Source organism: Meleagris gallopavo, chromosome 4, assembly GCF_905368555.1.
Source record: "Meleagris gallopavo chromosome 4, MGAL_WU_HG_1.1, whole genome shotgun sequence".
Classification (NCBI taxonomy): domain Eukaryota; kingdom Metazoa; phylum Chordata; class Aves; order Galliformes; family Phasianidae; genus Meleagris; species Meleagris gallopavo.
The window spans coordinates 50703978-50728986 of NC_139407.1; the positions used below are offsets into that span (position 1 = coordinate 50703978).

At 34.4% G+C, this 25009-nt stretch overlaps 1 long non-coding RNA gene and 1 pseudogene across 3 annotated transcripts in view; one reads left to right on the plus strand and one right to left on the minus strand.

Moving 5' to 3' along the window:
• LOC146544503 (uncharacterized) overlaps positions 1–25009 on the minus strand; it is a 90293-nt gene that overhangs the window by 51944 nt on the left and 13340 nt on the right. For all 3 annotated transcript variants that reach the window (XR_014883177.1, XR_014883175.1, XR_014883176.1), the window contains exon 2: positions 5644–5709. This is a non-coding gene — a long non-coding RNA (uncharacterized LOC146544503). The remainder of the gene's footprint in view (positions 1–5643; positions 5710–25009) is intronic.
• LOC146544504 (uncharacterized) lies at positions 6853–23396 on the plus strand (annotated as a pseudogene).

Genomic DNA, 25009 nt, shown 5'->3' on the forward strand with positions numbered 1-25009 from the left:
AGAAGCAAAAAAAAAAGGCTCATCTCAAGGAACATTTTTCCTGTTCAAACAAAAATAATCTTCACCAAGTAGGAGTGAAAGTTGCATTTAACCAAAGCAGTGTGTAAATATTATTCTAACAATGTGGATAAAAGACTGCGTAATCCATAATTACAATTTTTTTTTTTTAACAACAACATTAACTTTTCTGAAATTAAAACGGTGAAAAACAAAGCAATGATATTGGGATACTTCACTAGATTTGAGAAATATGTAGTCACAAGTTTCAAGGATTTTGTCATATCTCCATGCATTTACACAGTGGCACAAGTCTTTTGTTTTCTAAGGCAGGCTAGATTTAAGAATTCATGAGCTATTTCTTTATATAGGACTACATTCTCAGCAAGTATTCACAGATTTTCAAGGAATAATCTCTATCAATGGTTTTGTGTGAATATATAGTAATTTTTACAGCTTAAATCTGCAGTTCATTCAGGTTGGATGAAAATAAGTCACTTGCATTTGCTTGCAGATAAATTCATGGGTTGCTAACAAACCTGTAGCAACTTATGGCCAATGGACTTATACAACATGTAAGATAGTATTGCTATTACTATAGTCAAATACTCTGGGAAAATTAGTTCAGTATGAAAAAAAATGGGAAACTTTTAAATTATATGAATACAATGCAAAATATATAAATGCATTCTGTAAACCTTAATCCTGAAAATATTTTTGGTTAGAAACAGATTTCTATTAAGAGGGCAAGTTTAAAGAAACTTTCTTTGTATCTGAAATAAACAATGAAACAATTTAAAGTAGCTGTTAATTCTTCCGCAGAATGTTGAATGAGAACAAGCTGTGACAACTCGATACAACTATCATTTCTAAAGTTTGTTGGCTTTTTTTTGTTTTGTTTTGTTTCAGTATTTGTAGTTTAAAAAGAAACAGTTTGGAAATATTGAGATAGTTTGAGAGCTCTACATGTGAGTTATAATTTGATGTGTGTCTGCATAGGCTTTATCTGAAAAGTGCCTTTTGCATTGCCAACATTATTACTGTCAGCATTTTTGGCAGGATGTGATACTAAAAGTTGTTTTCTCACCTAAAACAATTGCAGCTATTAAATGTAAAGAGAACTTCACACATTCAAATTTATCTCTTCTGAAGATGTATGCTGCATTAGCCGACTGTTTTTGATGAGACTGTACTCTACACAAGTAAATGCCTGACATATGAAATGATAAATGCTTCCAATAAGCATACTATGAATATTAATATTTGACTTTTTAACTTAGAATATTATGAACATGTCCAATTGGATAATATTTAGAAGGCATTCAGATATTTGAGACTGATATTAGTCATTGCTTGTTTCTCCATTTCAATGTTAACTTGTCCTTGAAATGTTCTCTCAAATTAACAACCATTGTGTACCCTATTACTGTGTTATTTACCTTTGCAGCAATTTGAATTTCTATTAAAATGCATGTAACATGCATACAGTGTGTGAAGGCATGCTTTCCATTTTTCCTTTAATATTCTTGTCACTACAGAGGTTACATTAAAAAAAAAAAAAAAAAATCCTTCACTAAGTTGTCATTTTGTGGACTATTAAGACTATTCTGTAAATACAGCTACGCACAGTAACTTAAAAGGTATATTATTCCTACATTCTAAATTCTTTGACAATGTAACTCTAAGTAGTGATCAAAGCATTCCACCCAAAAGGGTAAATAATAATTGCATATAGAAAAAGAAAAGCAAATGAGAATTATGAGATGTACAATATGTAACATTTATTCAAACCCAAAAAAGAGAGAGATGTATACTTTAATATTTTGATTACAAATAAATTAGAAGTATCATTCAGTTTAGATAATGGAGCAGAGTTAATAGTATTGTAGAATAATAATTATTTTTTTCAGTATTACTAAGATATTATCTAGTTATAGGTACTAGAAGTAGGCACAATTCTGTTGTTGGATTGTGAGCTAAATTCTCAGGTAGACTTTTCCATCTGTTGCACTTTTCTGCTCTGGAGTTTCTAAATGCATGTCACAGTCTTGTTATGTTGCCTGTGCTGTTCTACTGGGGCAGATTTGGAGGTGTTTTAGATTACAGTGTTATGAAAAGGCATTTAATTCTATTTTGTTATCCTCAACTCTATATTTGTGATTTGTGGTCTCTTTTTCAGTGGTTAGCAGAGGTCTTTATTCATGGAGCTGAATTAATAGTTGAAGACTGAAACAATGCAAGAAGGAATTTTACAGTCAGTTGTGTATACAAAACTGTAGGTAGGTGAATCACTGTATGAAGTGGTCCTCCATGTTGGGTCTCTGTAATATCACTTATTACCATATCTTGTGTTATGTTGTTGTCTGCACTGCTGGTTAGATTGTTCTTGAAGCAAGACTCTATTATTCTCATTATAATTAAGAAATTTACATCTACAGTTACAGTATTTATTGTATCATCATATCAAGATGTCAGATTACCCGCTTTTTCTCTTCCCTGTATATTATACTGCCCTTTTCTACCTCCAATACCATCTTTTTAGATGGCCTAGTTAATTAACATCATTTTTCATCACTTATGTCAGTTGTTCCAGTTGAAGATAAAATACCTCTACAGATTTGTTTTTCATGTAAGATAGAAATTTCTACCCAAACAAAAAGTGGAACAAAAGGAAATAATGAATCTATTTAAATTTCTTCTTTAAATCTGAAAACGTAGCAGTTCATTATATCAGAAATAGGTGATCTGAAACGGTTTCCTAATGAGGGAGAAGAACAAAAAAAATGAAAGCAAAACACCTCAGCAGCATGGTGTAGAGCATAAAAAATGCTCCAGAATTAATATTTGACAATAAAATATAATTTATTGGGTAAAAAAAGATCAGATGAAATTTGAATGATGTTCTGATATGGTCATTTAAAAAAAAAAAAAAGAATAAATTCTGAATCACTCATGTCATAATGCTATGCTAGGAGGAAAAGAAAAGGACTAGTGTGCTTTCAGGATTACATATATTGAGAAAAGATATAAGATATGGAATAAGATAACTACATTTTATGGTGTGATAGCATGAGTATGGAATGATGATAAATACTGTCAGCCACACTTACAAATTTTTCAGTGTAATGATCAAAGCCATTACAAAAGGCAAATAGGCCTAAACTTAAAGGAACAGAGTACTATAAACCAACCCGTTTTACAGAAACTAGAAATTTGCTATAAACAAAGGAAATTACTTGCTAGAATTACTGCTTCTACCAGTGTTTTGAAATGCTGAGATAAGCCAGTATCACGTACAAGATCAAACACTAGAGGGGAAAAAAAAAATCTAATTGATTTGGGTGTTAAGAGCTGCTACTAGGTCCAGTGCATATCCATGATATCCATTAATGGTGATAAAAACACTTGGATCACAACCAAGTATTTGTGTACCTTATGAAGGTCTTGAGAAGGATTCTTCTGTATTTAGAAGTGGATTGTTATCTTTGGATTTGTAGCTCCTGGAAGAATTTATTGTTTTAAAAAAAGTGTTTACTTCATGTAGGTACTTGTATCAGAAATAGGTTCTCAGAACAGAAGAAGGTAAGTGTTGAATGCTCTACTTGCTTGGAACTGTTGACTGCTTCTTAATTACTAGAATATACAGCCCTGGTCAAGTATGATGAAAATTCAGGACTGTGGTTGATGAAACCATAGTACGGAGTTAAAAATAATAGCTACAAGGCAGGAGTGAGGAGGAAGAAAAGGGTGTTTTAAACATTAATGACAATCACTTTCAACAAGAAACCTGATATAAAAGACATGACTATACTTCAGAGTTTGCCACTGCAAGGTCGTGTGGATGGCTGCACTTGACATATTGGGTAAAGACAGTGCCACAGCAGCTGCAGTGTAATGAAAGGTTGCAAGGGCACAAGTGAACAGCATGCTACAGAGCTGAAAGAGGAAGACCCTCAATATTACAGAGGTTAAAGCATCTAAAGTGTCAGGGAATATAGTAGAAATTTTCTGGGACAGAAAGTTCTACAAATTTAATGATTTTGCCACGTTTTGCTCACTTATCTGTCTCACTGGTTTGTTTTTTCCAAATTATCATAAAACCTTGGGAAATTCTGGGATCATATGAGCTGCTTCAGATTTTGTAAAATATAAGTGAGTAATTTAGTACGTGTTTCATATTTTGGACCAGTTCTGCTTTAACGCAGCGACTTCTGCATGCAAAGTGCCACTGTATGGTACATTAGCAGTAACGGGACTTATTTGGGAAAAATTAGAGATTCTAGTTATCTAGTAGAGAAAAAGATATGGGCAGAAATCTGAGATTCACATCTTATTAACTTGACTACATACAGGCAGGCCCTAATCCTCCCTTTGTCCTCTTCCACTGGGATAGACAGCAGGTCACACTGGTACAGGCTTATGCACAGCTTCATGAGCATACACACACTCACAGATCCCTCAGGTACTGGCAGTCCTGCTGTCCTCCCAGCATTCCTTCAATTTTGTCAGTGTTAAATATTCTAGTCTTTCTGTTGAGGTGTTTGATTTTACACATTTAACGCGTTCTGATGAGATTTCACTATGTTTTTGAGTTCAATTTATTTTTGAATATTGGAAATTTTACAAAATTTTTACTAAAGGTTTAAAAATAAAATAAAAATATATAAAAAAAAAAAAAACCAAACCACAAATGTTACAGAGTATTAACAAAAGCATAGTAAGGGGTTACAAAACCAAGAATTTGAAGGTCAGAAAAAAGTGTGATTGACATCATACTGACATTAATATGTGACCCTGTTTATGTGCACACCTTCTGTTTTACTTAAGATGCAACATTTACTGAGAGGATTCCTTGATCCGTTGATTTTACACAGCCTACTATTCAGAACGTAAATCGCAGTTGTTAGAGGAAAATATGTCATGCTGGATGTGACAGCCTGAGAGAGGTGAGGTTGCTATAGCTCCATGCCCCCAGCTCTAATCTGTAGCAAGGCTGAAAATGTATTCCCAGTAAATACACAGAGCACATGTAAACTACATGTATACACATACATATATGGCTAGCTACACAAATAACAGATGGACACATGGAGCATTTGCAATCAAAGACAGCAAAGGCTATCCTGTAGTAAAAATATATGTACCTATGTACAGTGTCAATCATTGCAGCAGTTGCCTACTTTAGCTGGTGGTGCAGACCATCTCACGCTTGTACACATGTGTACATACAGACATATCCAGGAGTTAACTGGCCCCATAGAAAGGATATCCTACATGTGCACTTACCCTTAGAGAAATATAGGTGCTTTCTAACCCAGTGCTGGCCCTCAGAAATCCATTCGCTCCCCTGCACCCAGGCCACTCTATTAATATTCACTGTCTAGGCATGATCTTTGCTTGTGCTTGCATACCTGCTTCCATACCCATGGTCACTCCACAGTCCAATTTCTATGCACACATGTACACACGCACACGTGCATCAAGAAAAAAAGGCCTTTACCCTTAATTGAATGTGGAGTTTAGTAAGAAGACAGGACACACCAAAGTGATTAGGTGCAGGGCATGACCAGTGAAGCTACTGGCCAACTCTCTGAGTCCACATCAGTGGATAGTTCTGTTTCCTAAGCTGCTTCTTCCCCACATTACCTGAATTTTCTTCTTTTTCTACTTTTGCTTCATCCCTTCAATATCCTCTAACGCATCATGTGTAACCTAAAAATAAAATAGAATAAAAATCAAGCAAAAAAATATATATATTTCCCCTGCATTCCATAAAATTTCTTACCTCCTGGGCAACAACTCAGCCAAGTCTGAAATGTGATCTGTAGAGTTGTTATCATTTTCTTAATCTTTATTGGTTTCCTGTCTGGACAACAGGGCTAATGACTCTCTTGGAAGGGACTGAGACAGGGCGTTTTTTCCTTTGGGTCTTTAATTTGGATTCTTGTCTGCCATAATGGCCTGTGCTTCTGTGTCTTTAGGGAGATGGGCCCTTGGTGGGCTGAAGGCTCTCCTATGATGTGCATTCCAGACTCCAACCAGGGTTATTTACTCCTCTCCCTTGTTTCACTATTGTCTGTCTGGGCTCCTTTGTTGGTGTGCAGATTAGCCTTTACCACCTTAAAACAGTAAGGTAAGGGAGAGAGATGTCTGTAGGACTCCTTCAGCTGTCACTAAGATTGAAATACGTTAAGTAAAGGAGGCAGAGACTTGCAGGAAGGAGGATGGAGTCATGGTGAAGCCAGCAGAGAAGTGTCCAGGGCAGTGATCTGGATCCAGATTTCTGCTTCACAACATCCCCATGTAATTCTGGGTGAGTCATTTAAAAAACATTTTTACAGGTGGACAGTAATTGTGTATTCGTTATTTTCTGGGTGACTGACTTTATTCCCAGTGGTATGATTTACAGAACAGCTAGGCACTTGTAACTGCATCATTAGCAATTTAGAGCAGTGCTTGAATTTATTAAGTGAAATATATTGTTATCTAAAAATCAGGCTTGGGTTATGTGAAATTTGACACATAAATTTACTGGCTCTTTTTTACCTTATTGTCCCTGCATCTTGGTTCTCAACCTGTGTTTCCTATATGATAATAGAGCATAACTAATGGCAGTACCCTTCTTTATATAGTGATATTACAGGAATTGGTTTGTTTGGGAGGAATCTTCCAGTTATTGTTCATGATACTATTTGAAATTTCCTGTATCACTGATATCAAAGCAAAACATTTGGTGATATGATGAAATAAAGGAGAATAAGAGCATTCTTCACACATCCTTTCTTATGCTTTATTTCTTAATACAACAGATGCTACTTAAGTTGTATCTGAGGGATTCCCCTTTCTAAAGATTCCATGAAAGATGATTTTTCTCCTCAACAGCTGGTTATGGTCTGTCTCATTTACATGACAATTCTGTTCTACTGAGGTTCTTTGTTAAGAGGAGGAAAACAAATTTTTTTCAAGTACACTTTCCACTCTGTACCAGGTATGAATGGCAGTGGGCAGTGATAGTGCCAGGAGGAGGAAGTGGGAAAGAGTGGAGAAAGCCCAGACCAAACTATGCTGAACGTTTCTATGCTGTCAGTGCATTAAAGTAGCAATATATAGAAGGCTAACGGATGCATCAAGTCACTATGTTAAAATTTGTCATCATAATGCTATTATGTTGATATGTCACATATCAGTAGATGGAAATTAGTGAACAATTGTTTTGTACTCAGAGAAGGTTTGGAATACTGCAGAAAAATGCTGTTTGTGGGGAAAAAAAAAATAACCGTCTGCTCCGTAAGCAGCATGTTTTCCATGTGCTAGGAAAACATTTACAGAAGTGTATGTTTCAATGCATATATATGACAATGAGATTAATCCTATATATTCTTTCTTTTGATTATTTAACTTTACCAACTTAATAATTTTAATGAAAATTTTCCTAGTGCTTAGTAAACAAAAGTTCACAAGTTTCTTGTAAAGAATTACAATTGAATTTATCTTTATCTGCAGTTGTAGAGATGTCAGCTTTTAGTATGAGATAAAAGTGAAGAAAATTGTCTATGGTAGGTTAACACTGATATAATAATGCAAATAAGTTGAATGGAATATGTGTTTGATTTCTATGTATTTTAGAGATAACTATTAGTAATATGAAATAATAGGAAAAAATGTACAGGGTAATACAATAAGTTTAAAATTGTGTATGTGCTGTAATTGTATTTAAGCATTCTCTTATATACAATTGAGGTAGAATGTGATGTCATTATTCTGCTTAAGCTATATTACTAAATAATTTAGTTAAAACTGAAATCACTTACTATGGTTAGTATTAGATATTGGAAGCATTAGGCTCATTCATAAACTTAAAAATGCTCTTTTATTGGCATTCTATCCTTCATTTTTCCAACATATCAAAAAATGCCTGTACTTTTTTCCATTTAGATTGTGTTTCCCAGGAATGAGAGAAATGAAATTTTGGTCAGATACAGACCTTGAGAAATATCAGCAAAATTATTTGATCATGTAATACTAGAAAATAGTATTTAAAGAGGATAAATGAAACAGATATCTAACATACTGTGAATATATTTTGCTGTTGTTGTATTGATGCCATAAAATACATAGTATTGAGTGATCTCTTAGCATTGTGAGGAAAAGTGAAAAGACTCAGATGTCTTAGTGTAGTAAATCAGACTTTCACATGGTGCTATATTAAGTTTTTTGTGACATTTGAGTCTATAGCTCTGTTTGCAGAGGTGAGACAAAAAGTGCAGGCATAAGTCCTCAAATCGCAACTTGCCCTGGCAATAGAAAACAAAGGTTTTTTGTTTTTGTTTTTGTTTGTTTTTTTGTTTTTTGGAGGGGGATGGAGGGAATTGTTCCCTTCCCCCCTCCAGCCCTTTCCTGATTTTCATTATGCAGGGCAGGTAGGGATCACAAGGTGATTACAACTCTTTTAACTTACTTTTGTTGTCTATTTCTACATAAGATGTACAGTTAAGACACATACCAGGCAACAGTAGATTGCCAGGACTGAAAACTTCCTAGGAAATATATGTATTTTTTTCAAAGTTCTACTCAGCACCATAAGATGAGTTTATGAACAGTCTTGATGCAGGTGTGCTAGGTTCTATTTTTTCAATTCAGTTTAATATACGCGAGTCTTTCATAACAAAGCACTACCTCTGGCTTTTCTGTGCATCGCTGTATTTTCTCCTACAATTCTTCCTTTTATCCATCGCGCTCTGTTAATCTCATTCCAGTTCTATTTTGGTAATTGTATACCTGTTGCTTGTCATATTCATGTAAACTATTTAATGTAAATTCTACACATTTCATCAAAAATTTTTGTTTCACAGCTCACCCATTTAATTTATAAACTTTCTGTAGCAATAGATAGGTAAATGATGTTAATGCAAGCTTTTCAGCACTTATGCACTGTTGTGCCTGCAATAAAATAACTGAAATTACATTGAATCATAACCAAAACATCTGAACTATCATCTTATACATGTTGTCTAGGATGACCTTCTCTGGAGGGAAAAAAAAAATCTTGTGATCATGAGGATTTCAGTTGTTCATCTGAATTTGCTTTCATTGAAATAAACTAATTTTAATCTTTACAGCACGCTTTGATACAAATTAAGCTTCTAAAGTCAATATGTTTCAGATACAAATATATTTGTAATGATTTATAACTCCTCTGATGGTGGTTTTATATTGAGAGAGGTAAAACATTTGTCATCTACTTTCGATGAACTATTCCTATTTCATAATAATAATTAAAAAAAAAGTAAAAGCAAATATAATCCAGATGTCAGGTGCCACAGCCACAACTATTTTGTCACATTCCTAACTGTTCTTACAGTAGACTGCCAGGTATATGCCTCTGTTTAACCTTTTTCTAATAACCTTTCCTATTTGGACAAAATTAGTGTAATGTAAGTGGATATGTTCACACTGTTAGTGTTCAACCTTGCTCTGAGCGTACCCCTATGTCTGTGTTGGAATAAAAGCTTTGCTGTCACAGCTAGCTGAAAAAGCTTAGATACCTAAATCCAGATATACTAATTGCAATGAAGCAACAGGATGATCAGGAGAAGTACTAGATGAAAACTTAAGGGAAAAAGAACAAACAGGTTGCAGCATTTCTTCTGTCCTACTCTGTGGACCATCTCTATTTTAAAACATCATACCTATTTTCTATATTGCCTATGCAGAGAAAATGCATGAACAATTAAAAAGACCTGCATTGCTAAGATGACAAATTTAAAACCTCTGCCTCTATACAATTCTCAAGATAGTCAGTACATTAAGAGAAATATTTGGTTGCTATATTTTTAGTATGCGTTATCAACTGATGTGGAAAATAAATTTCTTGAGGGACAAAAGTGTCAAGTAAAAATAAATTAATAATACATTTAGAATCATTTGTGAAAGTATGAAAGCCTGAAAACTTCAGAATATTTTCCTTTGTTCTAAGCAAAGGCTTACATATATAATGCTAGAAATTTCATCTTTTTTGTTTTCGTTATAGGTTAATGCAAATGAGAAAAATGATGATATACCGTGCAACCACAGAACTATGAATTTAGATGAGTCGTTATTGGAAATAATTCATGCTAAGTCAGTGAACTGTGGTGAGATTTCTAGGAATGTAGTGATGCTACATTAAGTTGGGTTACAAATACGAGCAACTAACAGTATATTTCTCTATACATTTCTATTTGTGTTCCTGTGAATTTAACTCACAATACTGTAACTCAATTTTGGTGTAGGAACTTCAGTGGGGGAAAAAAAATCCAGAACACCCCTCTAAACATTCCAAAATATACTATATATCTGTACTTTGACAGTATATATATATTTTTAAAGTATATATGTGATATTCCCTTTCATGATTTGGTTTCGTTTGGAAAAAGAAAATCTCTATCTGAAATCCCAAAAATGAGAATGGAAGAAACTGAAAAGAGGGGAAATTGATTTCTCTGCTCTTTCCTTCTACAAGATTCCATGAAAGAGAGAAATGCAACGAAACATCATACATGCATTTCATAGTGAACTCTAAGTTGCACTACTTGGGAAGGCTAGTATTAGTTTGGACACAGAAATCCCTTACTTTTATGTAATGTCTCTGAACAGAATGACAAAGTATATATGAAGAGAAATCATGAAATACCACTTCGTTCTCACGTAGTTTAAAACTGTTTCATTCTTTTCATGATATATTATCATTTCTTTAATATATATAATCTTAGTAACCCTATTTTAGGTCACTACATTTACCTTTGTTTCCGTCTTGCCTCAACAGTATTTCTAGCTTGTCTACTGTTGTAGTTCAAACCTGGCAGGTGGCTAAGTCTCCCACCGCCATTTGCTTACCCCCACACAGCAGATGGGAAAAGGCAAAAGTAAGAAGAGTCATGTATTAAATAAGGCAACACAAAAGCTATACACACAAAGCAGAATAAGGAGTTCAGTCACTAGTTCTTGTTGGAAGGTAGATGTTTAGTCATTTCTGAGAAGCAGGGCTTCACATGTGTAATGATCATGGGGGAAGAAAGCTGCCATAATTCCCAAGCCCTTGCCACCATGCCACTGGATACACACTCCCTCCTTCTCTCCCTCAGCTTTTATTGCTGAGCATTACATCACATGGTATGGGATATCCCTTTGGTCAGTTGGAGTCAGCTGTTTTTTGCTGTGGTTTATCCCGGCAAGCCACTCCACTCCACACAGTCATTCACTCACTCCCCCTCTTATCAATGGGATGGAGGAGAGAATTAGGGGAAAAATACAAAATAGAATTCAGGGATTGAGGGAAAAACTATTTACTAAGAGAAAAAGAGGGGAACAAAGAATAGTAGCTATGATAATATATAATCATACATACATAAATTCTATATGTATATAAGTAAGTGATGTACTAGCAATTGCTCACCACCCACTGACCAATGCCCCCCCAGTCTCCAAGCAGTAGCAGGCTGCCTGACAAGCTTCACTTGTTTACAGACTTCATTCTGCCTGATGGCATATGGTATGGAATATCCCTTTGGTCAGTTTAGGTCGACTGTGCTGGTTCTGTCCCTTCACAGCTCCTGGAGCCCTCCTCCCCGGCCCCTTATCCCTCCACTTCAGCCCTCTCCCCCCCCACTGCCAGGACAGTATGAGAAGCTGAGAAACTAAAATGTCCTTGGCTCTCTACAGTCCTGCTCAGCAAAAATTAGAACAGTGATGTGTTACTTGTTTTTCTCCAAAAATCAAAACATACCAGCTGAGGCCAGAACAGTTCACTCCCAACTTTTTTTGCATGAGAAGCAGGATAGTCTGTGAGACTGTGTCAACATGGTTCAGCAGTAGCTAAAACACTGGATATATTATCAACACTAGTCTGATCGCTAACCCAAAATGCACTACCATACCAGCTACTATGAAGAAAATGAACTTTATCTCAGCCAAAACCAGTGCAATTTTCAGTTCAGATTTCTTTTCCAGCATGTTTTTGTTACCTTCAAATATCTGGAACTCAGTTCTTATTATCATGTGTATGTATGTATATATGTGTATATGAGTATATAAATGTAGGCAGCACTTTGAGAGTGAAGATTCTCTCCTTTCTACTACACTCTTGTGAAACCCCATCTGGAGTTCTGAATCACAGAATCACAGAATGGTCAGGGTTGGAAGGGACCTCAAGGATCATGAATCTCCAACCCCCCCTGCCACATGCGGGGCCTCCAATCTCTCCATTCAATGCTAAACCAGGCTTCCCAGGGCCCCATCCAAACTGGCCTTGAACACCTCCAGGGAGGGGGCATCCACAATCTCTCTGAGCAGCCTGTTCCAGTATCTCACCACTCTCATAGTAAAGAACTTCCCCCTGACGTCCAACCTAAATCTCCCCTCCCTCAACTTAAAACCATTTCCCCTCATCCTGCAGTTATCAACCCATTCAAAAAGTTGATTCCCCTCCCCTCTATAGGCTCCCTTTAGGTATTGAAAGGCTGCAATGAGGTCAAACCCGCAGTCTTCTTTTCTCTAGGCTGGATACGGTTCTGGGTCAACCAGCACAGGAAAGATACTGTTCCAAATGTTGTCTTCTCCAAACTTTTCTATCCTTTTCTTCCTCATCTTACAGCTCTTTACATCATTGTCAGAGACATGTTTCTTAGCTATTCATATAAACTAACGCCTTTATTAAGAGTTGATTAATAAGTTGTTGACAATGAATTTCAAGTAACATCAGAAAAATGTTGTGTGATAACATTTACTTCAGTTAAAACTTGGCAACAAATATTGTTTATTTTTGAAAATCATGTTTTATATTTCTTGTTTCATAATACTAAACCTTCAGCTCAGACAGGCACTTGAAATTGATTGTTGTTGAACAAAACAAAAAAGAAAATGTAGAGAGCAATGATTCATAGTTCAGTAAGTTGGCCTTAAGGGGATTGTTTCAGGGTGACCTCTGATTTTTCACACACAATTAACTAGCAAACAGAAAAAGTAATGAAAGAATTTACAGGAATTCCAACCTGTAAGCCCATTATTTTCCTTTCTACAGTCACAAGATCATTATTATTTGGAAAACAATGCGTATCAGAAAACAAGTTGGTACTTTTTGATCATGAACATTTTAAAATGCATTATTCAATTTATTTCTCCCTTCAATACCCTCAGCCAAAAACAGTTATTTATACCATTCTGCTATGAAGCTGTATATTTCCTAAGCAAATCTCTAGCTATTATCCAGAGAAACTCGTATGTAACTAAGTAATTATGCTAAATAGTACAGAGGATTTTATTACAAATTGTATTTCATTCATAAGAATTACCTCTGCTTATTATACACTTCAGATTAATAGACATAATTTATTTTTTTTCAGACACTTGCTTATGTGATTAAACACCATCTTTTGTCTTAAACTCTCCTTAATTGTGCGACTATTCTGGAATTTAAGATATATAGCCTTAACTTCATTAACTTTTATAGAGCAGTAACATCAAGGATTGTCTCCTATGTACTTTTGTCTCAAGAAGTGCACTTAAAGCTGCAATAAACAGGCAACTAAAATTTGTCCTAGCTTGGGAGAGTTAGTAATTATCAGTATGAATGCTTTGCTACCAGTGGGAGTGCACCCTCTTTACTTTACTTTTAAAACTCTATAGCTTATTTTATCGTCAAGTGAATGTTCAAGAGAAGCTCAATACGAACTTCACTTCTACTTTTGTGTGACTAGAGTCACTAGTTTTATTACAATAAACATCTTTATTTCCATGAGTGTTTTCATTGACTTAGCATACCAGAAGTGTTTTTGGATAAAAGAAAATACATAGTTTTTCTTTATATATGTTTATATATACATTTATATATATATATTTATGTCATTGCATTTACTGTTAGGGAATAAGCTATGAGTATTTAGTGATTCAGAGTGATAGTGGTATTACAATCTGAAAAGTTTCTGCAGTGCACGTGATATGTTTAGTTTGACATAGAAATTATATGCATATCCATAATAGGGTAGGAAGATTGAAATATCCAGGAACCAACTGATGAAGCTGATGATAAATAACAGTAAATAATAAGAAGAATTTCAAAACCATCATGAAAGAAGTGCCATCCAGAGAACTGGAAATGGAGAGAAAGATAATTGGATACTCTTTGCAATTCAGAGTAGTGCTCAGAAAGGACAAAGCAATAGCAGAAAAATTAATTTAATTATTTGTATTAATAGATATTGTGCAGAAACTAAGGAAGATTCTTGCATCAAAATCTTTGCAAGAAAAAAGGATAAATGTTTCATAACATTCATAACATGAAAAAGAGAGCTCAGTGAATAGAGTTAAAAAGAAGGTTAAAACAATCTTTTTTCTTTTTAATTAGCTTGTCTTTCTTTAGAACAGATTCACCCCTAACATTTCAGAACAATAGGATTATGCTACCAAATACTCAGTTTCCAATATAAAGAGTTAAGCTTTTCACTTAAGAATTTAGTTGCTTTTACATTACTTAACCTTCTGTATTGCAGGACACAAAAGGGTCTGTCTTGATTTATTATGTATATTCTTAAAGAAACTAATTTTAATAGCTACTCAATGCCTATCATATTAAGTCAGTAATAACCCTGTCAAATCATAGTAAGAAAGGCTAAAAGTCTTGTCAATTGGATCTGTAACAAGTGTGCTGAAATTGTTTTTATAATTATCTTGTTTATTAATTTCCATATATCTCTCTATGCATTTTGCAAGTCCACAGCAGATTCTTCCTCAACTTCTAGTCAAAAAGTAAGATTAAACAATTAAAAAATATATATTTTCCCTTAAATATTTAATTTTCAGTACTGCCGTGGTATACTTTTATTTTTATTTGTTTCTTTTCTTTTTTGTTTGTTTGTTTGTTTCTTAAATAAAAAGTTTTCTGCAAGGAGTCAGGGAAAGGTGGTAGGTTCTCAACACCTACTAGAAGTTATTCTGACTGCAAACAATGTGTAAGGCAATAAAAGTGTGTTTTGGATTCTCTTACAAGTAAGAGTTATTTTGATGGAATTGTGTTGATTATCATTAACGGATAACAGAAGATAGATGTAGTGCTTGTGTTGTCTTGCGCCATGTAATTACAAATGCTCTTGGTTGTTGCTGTGTTACAAAAATCTGAGACTGTATGTTCAGTTTAGAGATTTAAGCTAATGAATACTGTACATTTCTTATGATTAAAAAAAATGGAAAGGGAAATCATGCAAGTGACAAATGGATCAGACTTGAATGTGATTTTTCAGAAGTTTCCTACAATGTATACCTAGTCTCAATCTTTTCCACTTTTGGACTACTCGTGTCACAAACAGTATAGTTGTTTTGTATATCATTACATTACATTTTGTATATCATTACACATTGTATCATTGTATTTCAAGCTCAATTTTCATGAAAATTAAAAATCATAATTGTTTTTATTTCAGAATTGATAAAATTCAGAAAGACTGCAAATCCAGTCGGATTATACTGATACAAGTACACCTACTCAAAAATGGTAACCAATTGCAGCAACTAACATCTACAGGCATTTATCAGTCTCTGGTACTGGTATTATTTTGTGGGCCTTTCAGATTCCGTTACGTTTTGTTGGCGTATGACAGATGGCAGCAGAGGGGCAGTCTGACAGAATGGTGTCTGACATGGAAGTGTAGATGAAGAAAAAGTGTGAAATTGAATTCCTCTCTGCAGAAAAAATGTCACCTACTGACATTCATTGGTGCTTACTGTTTGGGGACCAAACAGCAGATGTGAGCACAGTGAAATGGTGAGTAATACATTTCAGCAGTTTAACAGTCAGTTCAGTTAATAAAATTTAAAAATTTAAAAATGAAACTAAAATTATGATTAATTTGATACAAAAATTCTAATCTTTCAAAATTTAGATTCCTAGAATTCAAATAAATTTATAACTATAAATGTTTGAATTCTCATCCTGACTGAATAGTCACTGCTTGCAATTTCCTGATGCTAGCCTCAAAAAAACATGTCTGTGACTCAGCGTTAGATCATTACTGAACATCAGAATGAACTCTGAGTGTATCAAATGGCTCTTGTAGATGACCTTTCTATAGGTATTGAAGTCCTTTAATTAGTTCAGATTATATGAAGTCTGCATAGAGCTAGAGCTGTATGCATACAGATTACAAATTGCTTGCAAGAAAGTAGTGTTTTGATCAAAACATGTGGTTTAATATATTAGTGTTTCCAAGCCAAGAATTCATGCTGACAGCAAGAAACACACCATATGTGGTACTCAACTGCTCAAACCATTATTTCATTGAGCCTAAGTTGTTCTTGCAGAATGTAGAAAGAAAATAGCCTGACTTAGCTGACAAAAATTTATCCTAAGAATCTTACTTGTAACAACAGTATTGTGTTGGTTTTTAAAATGTTGTTAGTTTTCAATGCTCACTTTTTTCTTTTCATTTTTTTTTACAATTGTTAATTATAATTGTTAATTATCTTTGTAGCTTAATTTTACAAGAGGGCAAGACAAAAAGTTAAAGTATTTTCTTTTCACAATAGTGTGCACAGAACACATCCAAGTGGAATAAAGTCAAAAGTAAAACAGATTCCACCAGATGAGAAAAACAAACAAACAGAAAAGGTAAGGGACAAATAGAGCTCATATATGTAAGCTTTTATCATCTTATTTCATAAGAAAGATGTTGAGCTGTTGGAGGGCCCTGAAGGTGATCAGAGAGCTGAAGCACTTCTCTTCTGATTAAAGTTTGAGGGAGCTGGGCTTATTTAGCTTGGAGAAGATTCTGGGGAGACCTCATTGCGGTCTTCCAGTACTTGAAGGGAGCTTGTAATCAAGGAGATTAATTTTTTTTATGTGGTCTGATAGTGATAGGACAAGGGGGAATGATTTTAAGCAAAAAGAGGGGAGATTTACATTAGATGTAAGGATGAAATTCTTTACTCAGAGAGTGGAGAGACACTGGAAAAGCTTGCCCAAAGAAGCTGTGAATGCCCAATCTTTGGAGTTGTTCATGGCCAGGTTGGGTGGGGCCCTAGGCAGCTTGATCTAATAGTGGTAGCCCAGTCCATGGCAGGGGTTGGAACTAGATGATCTTTGAGGTTTCTTACAACCTAGGCTGTTCTGTGATGCTGGATGTCCATGCAGAACTGTCACACCACAAAATGAAGAGATTCTTTATCAGCTCATCCACATGAATTGGCTAATGATGGTGACTATGTTGAAGGCCAGTGTTTTATAGCTGAGAATTTGCTCTATCAGATAGTTTTGTTCACTCAGTATCTGTTGTAGTTTCTCTGGAAATAAATAGGAGGCATTACTTTCATAACGTACATAATTTATTTATATTAACAGGCCTCAAAAAGTTATTCATCCATTTTTAATTTTTTTTTTTTTTCATTTAGAATGATGGAAGAAATATTATCTATTTGATCTTTAATATTAGGCGCTATTGAATAAAGAAAAGATTTGCTGCTAGAGATTAAGTTGCAAATGAGGTAGCTAGCTTTAAAATGTGAAGTAGTAGAAATGTTTTTCTCAAGTCTGTAGGTGATCTTTATGATCCATTTTCATGTCATGTTATGTTATCCTTAAGCTGAGCATTCATCCATTCTGATATATTATTAACTGAGAAAAAATGTGTTTTGAAAATTTTGGAAAACTTTTAAATTTGGTGACATCACTTTTAGAGATGGATTGAAGTAATTTTTGATGTGTGTGCGAAAAGCATCCAATATGAGAATAAATGCCATGTAAATATCATGCGAAATATGCCTTCATCCTTGTCCTGACCCAATTTGTTTTTAATTACTATAAAGGAAAACGGTATTTAGATTTAAAAAAAGGACATGGGAATACATTTTCAAGTGTAACAGAAAGGCCAATACTGATGTTTAAAAAAGAGATAACTAAAGCCAGCAAGTGTAATCTTATTTGAAGCCTGTGAGTATCTCAGTAAAATTACTTAATTGCTTAATAAAAATCTCAAGCATGGGAAAAGATTCAGTGAACTTATAATACATTAGAAAAAAGCAGATAATTGGGTAAGGTGTTTTATTTTTATTTCAATCATTTAAATCTTTGCATGCACATTTATGTAAAAACTGTTGACTGAGCTGGGAAAGTTGGTGATGTTTGTTTGTTTGTTTTATCAGCTTTTTACCAGCTTATGTGTCCCAAGAGCTTGGTTAAAACCAGGCAGATCCAGAAGTCTTTCCCTTCAGATGATCGTGCCTGAGGCAAGCTGAGACAGCAATACACTTTCACCAGCTTAAAACTAAGAAATAAGCAAACAAACAAATATATAACAGAATCACTTTGAAATAAATTCACTTTTGTTCTGTATTTGTTTTTGATCTGATACAGTTCAGAGGAAAATGTGGGTTTTTTTTTCAGAGAGTATTTAGGAAAGAAAAGACCCTAACTCTCCTACACTTTTGAAAAGCAGTTAATATATTGCATTCCCTTTATTCTGTTTTTAAAAGGCCAAATGTTGTTAACTACCTATTACAGATGTTATATGAGTTGCATTATAATGTTTTTTACATTTATGGCAGACCACATTGAACAGAAACCTCTAATCAACTAGTCAAAGTATCTGTTTTTCTTTCAAATTTCTATACTGACTTTCCTTTAAACACTTTTAAAAATGTAGATTAAAGTAGGTGTAGATTATGTGAGAAACAATGCAGGTTTTGCTGAAGTTTATCTTACATTGCAATTTCTGAGTTGTGTTCAACCCTCAGCCCTTAGCAAGCAAGTATTCTTTTTGCAAGTTTACAAAACTAGTTCTTTGAGACTGTTCTACTTAGTTGTTTCTATTTGTTGATGTAACTATACTGATGAGGTTTGTTATGTTACAGATAATGGGCTCAAAATCTGCAAAATAAAGAGATTAAAATTGAGTAGGATATAATAAATCTACAGCAAAAATAGTTGATGACATCATAAGCTACAGCAACTACCACATCAGCATTGTCTTAGTGGTCACAATGTGTAAACGCTGAAAAAGTGCTTCCAGACCTTCCAGCACTTAGATTGGTTTGATGATGGTTTCTTACAGCTTGATCCATGATTAAGTTATAAGGGGGAAGGAGTAATACCAGTAAAAATGTAACACCTATTTCAGTGACTGTAAATGAATATGAAACTTATTTTCAATTAGACAAAGGCTTGCTCATAAAAATAAGGAAGTGTGGAATGGGCCTAAATTAGTATGCTAATGGTTTAGAGTTATGAGTGAATTCTTTTAATACTTGTTGAGCTGAGTATAAGGGATGAGCTTTGAGGCACAAAATTATTTAATCCATCATGACCAAAGCAGGAAGAGAACTTCTTAAGTAACAAAAGGCCAGGCTACACGTTTGCCATTTCAAGGTATGAAGCAAATGATAACATTTCCCACTTTTAGAACTTTGCCCTTTAGATTGTTAAGTGCTCTTTTTTATTTTTTATTTTTGGTCTAGAGGGAGAAGTTAAAACTTTCCTTACTTCTGTCTAGAAATCCAATAAAGTTTTATTTTAGTATAACCCTTTCCAAAGCTCACTTTAGAGTAATTTAGTATCCTTATTGCTATCAAAATAAATGCTTCTAGCTGAAGCAAAACCTCTTTCATTTCTTGAAAATTGATAGAAGTTTATTTTTTCAACTTATGCTCATGCATTCAAGAGTACATTAGCAACATTCTGTTTTTCTAAAGCAGTACAAAGTTATGTAATGATCCCTTTATTAATTTTCATCTCCACAATTCAAGCTGTGTAATACTTAATATTAGACAGTGCTAAAGGAAAATTCAGAGTTCACATTTTCAATCAGAGCATAATGGAAAATCTAATCTGCTACTATTACAGATACAGAAAGGCAACTGAGAGTTGAGCTCTAAATTGCTTACAGGCTCTTGTGTAGTTTTACATTTGTCTAACTGTACCATGGAATAAACAACAAAAATCCTTGCTTAAAGCTGTTTTCATTCTGGCAGGGTCATTCACACGTATAGAAAAAATCTTTATGTTTTTGAAAACACTTGAGCATTCTGTCTCTTGCTGTCTAAAGTCTTTGTCAACTCAGTTGTTGCATTTTCAGACTTCTTGTCTACATTTCTTTCCTTCATGTTTGCCTAGCAGGCATATGCCCACACTCCCACCTCGCTTGCAAGGATCTAGATTGTGACTGGTGTATTAAAGCAGCTGGGGTGAGTTTTGGGAATAACTCTGGGGAAAACAGTATATTTTATATTTTTATGGGATGTCATTAACCACAGATGATATATACAAAATCTTCTCTATCATTTGAGTCATGAGATTGACTACTATTATAATTGATATCTTTTGCGTAGTTTGAGAGTTTCATAAAAGCATTTCTGAGATGAAATAAGATACAAAATTGGATTTAAATTTACGCTATTGAACATCAAAGGTACTGTTAACTGTTAGCCTGCTCAAAAAAATCTTTTTATTTTCACTTTAAATGGAAGTGACAGTTGACAAATGTAAAGAAAAAAAAAACATAAAACTTGTTAATGCTAGATTTGTACATCAGCTAACTTCAGAGATGAGAACAGAGCGTGGCTGTGGTTACTTTTTTGTGTGTTATATTTAAACACGGCATTCAAAAGTATTTCTGTAAAAGAATATCTGATTATCGCTTGCAGTATTCTCTTAGCAGCAGACTTACCTTGATCAAGCCAAGAAGCAAAAGAAAAGAAAAAAGAACAACAAACCCAACCAAAGGAAAAGAAGAAACAGAAGAGAGAGAGAAAAAAAAGCTATTTTGCAAGCCAAAAGTGAATACATTCAACTTCATTATATTTTTTCTCCTTAGGGTATAATTTCAATGCAGTTGCCTTGTTTCAAAATTGTCAAAAGTTCTAGAGTTCTGTTTTGTTGTAGTAAAATATGTTTTGAATCATATGCTGTAGGATAAAACACAACCAGTTTAAAATTGCTTTTGGAGAGGATTTTTTTTTTTAAATGCCCTCTGTGTTCAATTGCAGTAGTGGGTTGATATTAACAGAGGAATATAAAAATTATAAAAATAACAGGAAAGACAAAATGGTTTGCTTTTCTTTTTTTAGTACAATCTAGCAAATATATATATAACTTCCAGTTGGATTACGTTTGGCATGCTATGACATCATGAGCAAATAAAAATATAAGTATTGGCATATATCAGTACAGTATTGCACCACCATTTACATATGCTTTCAGGACTTGACTCCACAGCATAACTATTCAAAGAGAAAACTGGAAGTTGCTGTTGTAATTATGTGTTTGATTATCAAGTATGTAAATATTGGCTCTGGGAGAGCAGGGTTTTTTCCTCCTATTTTTAAAAAAGTGTCTGATACTAAGTCCTGTGAAATGATGAATTATTCTCAGAGTACTGAAAAATCTTGAATCATATGAGTTCAGTTAACAGGCAAATGAAGATGAGTATTTCTTTTTTTTTTTTTTGTGACATACTATTGAAAATTTAGAATAATAACATCTTATGAAAGAAGAAAATTTTGGTTAGGAGTTTAAAAACTTCAAATTACTAACATTAATTTTTTCTTACCACTATGGAGTGTAACAGCCAGATTTGTATCTTTATTTCATAACAGAAATTAATATTAATATACCTTTAGTTACTAATTTATTTATTTATTTATTATTGAAGCTTTAGTTGAAAGACAGCTAATCTTAGCAGCATTAAGCTTCTGTAGAAATACAACTATCTACATGCTTATCCTACCCAAAACAAAAAGTGCTTTGTAGTGACCTCTCAGGAAAGAGATGGGAGTACATGCATTTACCCCTATAAAGGATGAGCAGCCCAAGAGCACTTTTTAAGCTCTCCTGTATATCAGCTGGCTGCACAACATCTCTCCTTGAGTAGGAGTGCTTCTCAAGGTTACACCTGTGCAGAGATCCCTTACACCTTGCTGATATGGATCCTTGCTAAGTTTGTTTTAGGCTTTGTTAGCCTCACTAAGATCACATCTTTGACTGATGTGTGTTTAACCCTACCTTCTATGCAGTAAATAATCAAGTGTATTTAGCCATCTTGAATCTTGTTAAGTTGCTGCTTTAGTTACAAGTAAGCTTTGTTAAATCATTATACCATATCTGTATTATATCAATAAATATATTCTGGCTTCTCTTCTATGAGTGCAGTGTACTGTAGTTTTCCATCTGTGACATGTCTGAGTTATTTTAGTGTCTAGTGAGAGGCCATAGTTTGATTTACTCAGTGTCTGTCTTTCTTGGAATGAGCTTGTATTTGTTTTAACTACAAACTATCTCTAATTCACTGCTTTGCCAATCTTTCCACTATATTTACCAAATACTGAGAAAAATACTTTCATTTCTTGCTAGCAAGTTTACAAACTATCATTGTCTGTTATGTTGTACCTGTCAAAGATGCTGAATGGCTGCAATCTACAGGTCCGTTTTAATACTCATGCTACATGGAGCTATTATTCTATTGCAGTATATTTGGGTCTGTGATATACGTAGGTCTGTAGTTTCCAAAAGTATTTCATTTGTGTTTAAAATACATATGGGTTAACTGTGCATAAAAATGAGTCCTTTGTTTCTTCCGTTTCCAGTGCAGGTTAGGAGATGACCTGCTGGAAAGGAGTTCTGCAGAAGAGGACGTGCATGTCCTGGTGGACAACTGGTTGGCCGTGAGTCAGCAGTGTGCCCTTGTGGCTGAGAAATTCAAAAGTATACTGGGATGTGTTAAAAAGAACATGGCCAACAAGTCAAGGGAAGTGATTCTCCCCTCTACTCTGCCCTCATCAGGCCATACTTAGAATACTGTGTCCAGTTCTGGACTTCCTAGTTCAAAAAAGACAGGGATCTCCTAAGAGCAGTCCAGCGAAGAGCCACAAAGATTATAAAAAACCTGGAGCATCTCCTCTATGAGGAAAGGCTGAGTAACATGGATCTGTTCAGCCTGGGGAGAAGAAGGCTGAGAGGGGATCTGATTAATGTTGATAAATATCTAAAGAGAGATGGGAAGCAAATGGATGAAGCCAGGCTCTGCTTACTGGTATGTAGCAATAGCAGAAGGAGTAATGGCCTAAATCTTGAACATACGAAGTTCCATACTAATATACAGAAGTTTACAGTATTGGTGTTGAAGCACTGGAACAGGTTGCCTATAGAGGTTGTAGAGTGTCCTTCTATGAAGATATTCAAGACCTGTCTGGACACCTACCTGTGAGACCTATTGTAGAGTACCTGCTTTAGCAGGGGGATTGGACTTCAGGATCTCTTGAGGTTCCTTCCAACTGCTGCATTTCTGTGACTGTGATTCTCTGTTAACATCGTGCATAATTATGGTATGTAAAGAGGCAACCTTGTGAGTTCAAATACTCTTCACATTAGCACACATGCATTGCAAATATGAATAATTGGGTTAAATATTATACTCACAGGTGTATATTCCTAAGTTTCAGGTATGGAAAATTAGTAGAATAATTGTAAAAGTTTATATGCAGTATCATTATGCAAACTGTTCTAGAGTGAATTTATCTTTTTTTTTTTTTTTTTTTTCAAAGAACAAGAATGTTATTGACCTGATTCAATAATACTCTATGGACTCTTCTTGAAGGCTTTGCTTTTGTATTACCTTTTGAAGTTGTAGTGTAGGTGTGCAGTTTGCACTACCAACAGCCTAATTAGGAAGAATAATCTCCCCTGGGACAACAAAACCTTCTTCGTATTCCATCTTCAAGTCCAAAAATATGCAGGGTGGGGTAATGAATCTTAAAAATGCCAATTTAGTGAGTTTCTAATCACAGATACTTCATCAGCTGACAAAAGAAAACCTCAGTAGGTGTAGCACTTCAAAATCTGGGACAATTTACATGTAATTTCAGGAATCAGCAGGGATACACAGCTGGATAAAAATAAAAAGCTAGCTGTAATTGAAAATTGCCTTGCAGCTTCTTTGTGATTAAATCAAGTTCTATTCCTTGAAATCTTGTTTGGCAATTAAATCTGTTTTACTTAGTGAAATATTGTCTATTGTCCTTGAATGATAAAGCCAGTACAGACATTCTTTAAGGTTTCATGCTAATTGAACATGTATGCACACAAAAATTTGGCAAAATCCAAATTGAACAACTGGTAAACTTTCACTTGAACATATTAAAGATGTACTCTCTCACTAGAAGAGGTTGTGGTCAGGTTGTGGTCATCTGTATTTCTTACAAACTATTTTCCACCCAAAAAAGTTTGTACCTCTTTACTTCTAAGTATCCAATTGTATTCAAAAGCTAATGTGATAACTTTGCCTAATAACTGGTGAAGTTTAAAGTTTGACTGAAATTTAAAATTATCTTTCATAAAGCTCTTGTTTATTTTATCTTTCAGTTTTTATATTTATTTGTTTGCTGTAGGGGATTTATTGAAAAGGTTGACAGTTGATATAAAACAGGCATTAGATACTTCGAACTGACCAAAGAAGTATTCCATAGCAGATGACATCATGCTGAAAAATAGAACTGGAGGTAGTTTACCAGAGGGGCTGCTTTGCTCAAGGGCTATATGGGTATTGATCAGCTGATGGCAAGCTATTGCACTGTGCATCACTTTTTTTTATTTATTCTTGTTTTCTCCCTTATTAAATGCCCTTATCTCAACCAACCAGTTTTTCATTCTGTCTGCTATCCCACTAAGGGGAAGTGAGGGCTGTATGTTGCTTAGCTGTCTGTTGGGTTCAACCACAAGTTGATTTTTACCCTGTTGTGCAGTTCTTTGATACATATTTTCATAATTACAACTTCCTTAATATTGGTATAATCTTAATAACATATTTATTCAGAAGATAAAAGCAATATTGAAATGAGTTAAAGTATTTATTTTTTTTTTATCTGAATTAATAATTATAGGAGCTTTTAAAATTTTTCTCTTGTCTCAGTATGTTCCTAGGATATATTCAATTCCATGTAATTTATATGTCTTTCTAACAGTTTCAGAGTGCAGATGAATCATAAAGAGGAGTTTCTTGGC